Consider the following 6,000-nt stretch of genomic DNA (forward strand, 5'->3'; position numbering starts at 1 on the left):
AGCTTATGTACACATATATGAATATTTTTGCTATTTAAAACTTTTCTCCAGGAACACTATATTTAAATTCCAAGGTGATATCATGCTTGATATCAACAAGAGTGATCAGTCATGTATTTATTGCATATTTATAAGATTTTTGTTCTCAGTTCAAACAAAATACACATGTACATTGTTTTGTCATTTAACTGCAATGCAATTCTATTCACAGTGTAAATATGCATACATGCTCTAACTGAAGTTTCTCTCCTAAGCACACTGCCACAGACTCCTGAGCCCTAAAAAGCACCTCTTAAAAACTGTTAAACCTAATTAAAGAGTTAATATCACAATACAGACAATTCACTGTAGAGGTCTATATGTCTGCCATACAGATTCCACAGGTTTTTCTTGCTCATCATCCAAACAAGAGATTTAAAACTGACCATCCAACCAGCACTTGTCATTTTCTGCACTATCCTTATTCTTGAACATATGGATGAGTTAGTGTGTAAATGCCAGTGACAAATAGGAAAATACAGCATTACTGCTTTATGACCCATTGTCCTTTCACCAATAATTGGGAAAAGCCAAAGAACTGATGTAATCAATTGTATATGGAATGAATATAGACCATTTTATGTATTTAATAATTATTGCTGTAAATGAAGAACAGCCCATAACTGTTTTCAGGATTTTCAGAATTAAAATAAAATACATTTTTTACCCCAAACTACCAGCCAATGCACCAGTACAGAATGTATTGGGGGGAAACAACAGGTCTGTAGTGGAAGCCCAATACTGGAGTCAGGAAACATGGACTCTGTGCCTCTCTCTGGGGCAGACTGACAGTGTGACTTCAGGGCAGATCACAAACTTGTAACAAAATCTTGGCTTAATGGCAGTCAATGTAACTTTTTCCATTGATTTCAGTGGGGATAGGATTTGGCTTGCTATGCCTATTTCATTTATGAAATGGCAATAAACCCACCTACCTCAGACACTGTGAGACTTTAGGCTCCAACACTGCATTGAAATAAAAGCCAGAAGCACCACCAACTCCAATGCACATAAACTGGATGACATGCCTTACCTGAATAAGCAAGTCAGTATATTTGGCTTTCTCTTTCCAGATCTACACTCATAAAAGTCACAGAAAATGTCAAGAGAGAAGTAGCTAGCTGTGTTATTCTGAAGTCAGACAGAAGTCAGGGTAGATATGCACCTTATAGACTAACTTGTCAGGTTGCCAAATTTCCAGACCTGTGGGGAGCCCCACTGGCTGGATCTGCAATGTGGAGCTGTTATTGGGCTCATGGCGCCAGAAATTTGGTGGCAGAAGAAGTGGTCTCCCAGGCCAGAACTCTGGGAGTCAGGTGTGCCTTTGAGACAGTCCCAGGGTGTCCTTATGCTTTAAGGGGTGCCCTTCAGTACCAAGTCCCTCTCTGCCATCTGCTTCTGACCACTGAGAACAGACTGAGATGCTCCAAAGGTCATCTCCCAGACCAAAGACTCTTCAGCTTTATGTGCCTCACCTAGGTCTTGTCAGGTCTTAGCAGAAGGGATTTTGACAGCTAGAAGAATCATACTCTTGTCCAGTCATATACTCAGGTATGATGGAGTCCCATCCCCACCCCCGTTCCCTCTTCCCCCCTTCCTTGGAAGAGGCCTGCCTGTATGGTCAAATCATGCTTACCCACTGACTGTAGTAAGTTATAAAAGATATAAAAAGGATTTAATATGAAACCCAAGAGCAGAAATAAGAAGTCAGTAACTATATGCTGAGATATAGACAGAGATATAAGAATAAACAAAAAAAAATGAGACTATCAGAACAATAATCTGATTTTACCCTGCATCTTAAACCTAAGAATGCAGCCCCTACTTAACTCAATGGGTTAGAAAACAGCTCTGGCTCTGGCCTTCCTGTCAAAACATGCTGCAGCTTTTCCTGGCAGCCTTTTTCACACAGCCCACTGGCGGAGGGACCAAAGTCATTCCTTATGCCAGGGAACAAACTATAGACAAATGCTGGCAAGGCTTAAATATAGTTTCTTATCTGGCTATTAGCATAAATTTTGGATTATTGGGGAGCCCAAACTAACATATAACTTCCTGCCTCACAAGCAGAGCTGGCCTTAGGGAAAATGGCACCCTGTGGCACTGCTGCAGGCAGAGACAGGTGGGCAGAAACGCAGTCTGGCGGGGAGGTGGAGCAGCATTGTGCTGCTGCTTGCACTGTCTGGCCCAGTTTCTCCTAAGCAGCAACTGGGGGAAGTGGGGCAGGCTGGGCTAGGCAGCACTCTTCCTGCAGGGGATGGAGGGAGAGAACACTGCTGTGAGCGCAAGCTGCTCACATGGGCATGTGTGTGCATGCGTATGTGTGTTGTGACCCCTAACTACAGTGCCCTGAGTGGTTGCCCATGTCACCCACCCCTAAGGCCATCTCTACCCACAATGGTGTATTGGTTTAGCGGACCAGAAGTCTTTCTTGTTCTAATTATGGGAAGAAAATTTGCACCCTTCCAAATATGAAGATTACTAATCCAATATCCTAGATACTCTCACTTAAGTTCTACTGCATGAAATGTCCCTTCCTGAATATCCACATATCATTCTCATCACAGGCTTCTCCTTTTAAGATGTAAATTAATTGAATGCTTCAGATCACATATTTGATATTTGATCACATATTTGACACATACCTATGTCAGATGCTAATTCCCAGACACAATTACTTCTCAAGTGTGAATAGGTGAAAAACGCGCAAGTCAATCATTACCCTACTAAACAGTCCTGCCATAATATAAAAAATATATCAAAATTACACGTATATTAAATACCACAATTTACCAGACATAATGATAAAGCTAAATGCAGCTTGATGCTACAGCTTGATATAGCATACATGAGATTACACATGCCATATCAGCAAAACAAACTCAAGAAAACATATATAACATGCCACAAAAACTTCAAAATATTTTAAGCTAGTGACACCCCCCACCTACCAAACAGATAATGTAGAAGTTACTGCCAAATTCTAGGCCTGCAAGGCCAGTGCTGCCCTCTGGATGAATTGGACGTTACTATTATATCCAGTTAAAATTACTGAGAACGTTGTGGCAGATAGATAGAATTTGGACATGACAGGGAAGTTATTAATCCTAACCGTAATTTCTAGGACTTTGGCTTTCAGTCTTCTCTGGGCATGTCTACATGTTGCTGTATGACAATGTTGCTATGGCACAGTATGGGTGCTTACTGCATTACGTGTGCAGCGCACGGTTAGATCTTGCTGCTACGTCGCTGTAGCAGCACTCTATACCTGGGGAGTGCGCCGCTACAGTGATGTAGCTGGCGATCATGTGTAGACATGTTGCCGTAGGGCAATGTGTAGACATGCCTTCTGAAAGTAATACAAAGAAAACACACACTTGGACTTATTCTACTCTCAAATATAGCATCACAAGTTGAACATATTTTTGCTGTTTTCTCATACTAAGGCACTATGATAAATTTATAGGATCAAATGTCAGTTAAAAAATTTGCCATCTAGTCAAGAGCCAAAATATATTATGTTTTTTGGGGACAACTCTTACCATATGAATAGGAAATAGTTAAATGGCTCAGGTTGAGCATGGATGAACACTTACAAATTAAAATATACATTAGAAAAAAAAATCAACTCATTTGCAAATAATCTGAAACCAGAAAAAGGGAATATTTGAGTTTAATATGGTAATTTCACACTTCTAATTATGCTGCCAATCCCAAAGTCTTGCTCTTGACACCCCTCTTGAACATATACACAATTCACTGATACTATCTTTGAACAATAGTAACATATTTTGGAATTTAACCATTTTATTCTGTAGTAGCCCACATACAACAAATACATTCTTAAAACTATGATCTGAATGTGATCACTATTGTTTTTGTATGGACCACATCATTATCTATTTTTTCTGATTTTAAGTTAGAAATTGTTGTGTGTAGAATGTGTCAGTAAATATGAATATTTATTGACAGTTAACAGGTTGGTAAAATGTATGCAACCTAAACCCCTGAAATGTATGTGGCATTGAGCCACCTAGTGGTTGACTTCATAAAATAAACACTTAATTTTTTTTAACTAATGGCATTTAAAAAGCTCCAATGGGTTGGATAAAGAGAGGAACCTGATTTGACACTAAGGATTCTAATCTATGGACCATGTCTTGACCACAATACTAAATATGCCCAGAGACATCTTATATGTTACACAAACAGCTGCTCTGCTTTGGAAAGGTACTAAAAACATCACTGAAGGACTATCGTTGATAAATCTTTTTTCTTCCTTTCACCTGCTGGACACATCAAATAACAAAATGGGGCTGAAGCATCCCAGTGGGGACATGCTACAGTTGAGAGAACTTGAAGAGCAGGGGGCGGGAAGGTTTCTGTTAAAAATGCTGACAATGTGCCTAGAAGGAAGACTTGCAGGAACTGGAGGAACTCTGTTGAGCCTGAAACACTGGCAAACCTTGGACCACAGGAAGGTGCATCTCAGGACTTCTGTTGTAAAACATTCGTAACTTAAGTTACAAAATAAACATCCCTAATGCGAGTTACAGAAATATTATTTTGCTAAACCAGTGTTTCTTGCTCCGTGACAATGTCATTGATGGGGTTAATTAGAACTCAGAATGCTTGGCGTGGCCTGTGTCAATAACAGATCGTCTTAGGTATGGGTTTCAGGGTCTAGTTTGGCTGCATGTCAGCATTTTTCTTTCCACAGAAGAACAGCAAACAAGAGGTGAGATCCTAGGAGTGTAATCTGAAGCCTGACAGCTAGAAATAGTGACTAGACTCCACCCACATCCAGTTGCCTTAAAATCAGGTGGAACCCAGAAATTTGGTCCCCTTGCAACAGATGAAGGGACTGTATAGTGGAATGGTGGGCCAGGCCTTAAACACATATGGGCATGTCTGTGTGATATTCTAAGGAATTACAGCAGGTTTACCTTTCCTACTTCGATGTGGCAGTTTCTGGAACAATAAACTATTAAGCTCATATTCTTCTCCATACTTTGATCACCTCTTGGTAAGGTAATTAATTCAGTTCTCCTACATCAAAAGCAATGAAAGAACAAAGTAAATCACAGTTAGGTCTCCCTCACTAACAATAGCCAGGGATAATCTTTGTTTATACTAGTCATAGAAGAAAGGCAAAAAGCATTCATTTTCTAGTAATAATTACAGCATTTTAGGTAAATATTTCTCTTTATGTAATACCAGCATAAGATTTCTGAAGGAACTGAAGTCAACAGGATTTTCCCAAATCAATTAAGCTACAAATAGTAATCTGATTGCTTCTAATGTTTGCTCTTTCACATGAAGAAAAGTTTAAATCTGAAGGATACTGTTTTACCCTTTGTAGTAAGGAAAGAGCATAAAGTTAAGAAACTTGTCCAAAGATACACAATTTACATTAGAACAGAGAACTTCCTGGTTTTGCCAGCCGTACCTTTTCAAGGGGTGTAGGAAGCTGCGAAAGTATGAGTATGAAGTGAACCTTGGGGCCTTCTGCTTAACTATCCACTGAGTAAACCTCTGTAGATATTACAACTAGCTCGAGCAGCAAACTAAGAAAGGAATTACCAGGTACCTGTAGTTGTGCAGGGAGACTGCTCCAACACACTGTAATTATAGTGTGTCAAAGAAGATTCAATTAATCGAGTCTGCTGAAGTGTGCTAATTAGCGCACTCCAGCAGCCTCTGTGTCCCCTGTATTCAGCATCCCCGTGCTTCAAAACAGAGGTGGAGGTGCTTTAAAACTCATTGAATGAGCTTTAAAGCATCCCTGCTGCCATTTTGAAGCACAGGGTGCAAAATGCATGAGATGCTGTGGGCCCTTTAATTAGAGTCACTCTGAGAGCGGCTGTAATTAATGCGTCTCCCCACCCCATCTCTGGACCACATGTAAAGATGCCCAACATGTCCTGCTAATCCAGTTTTAAGATTAAATCAAAGCAAAAG

The sequence above is a fragment of the Alligator mississippiensis genome, chromosome 2 (assembly GCF_030867095.1).
Source record: "Alligator mississippiensis isolate rAllMis1 chromosome 2, rAllMis1, whole genome shotgun sequence".
NCBI lineage: Eukaryota > Metazoa > Chordata > Crocodylia > Alligatoridae > Alligator > Alligator mississippiensis.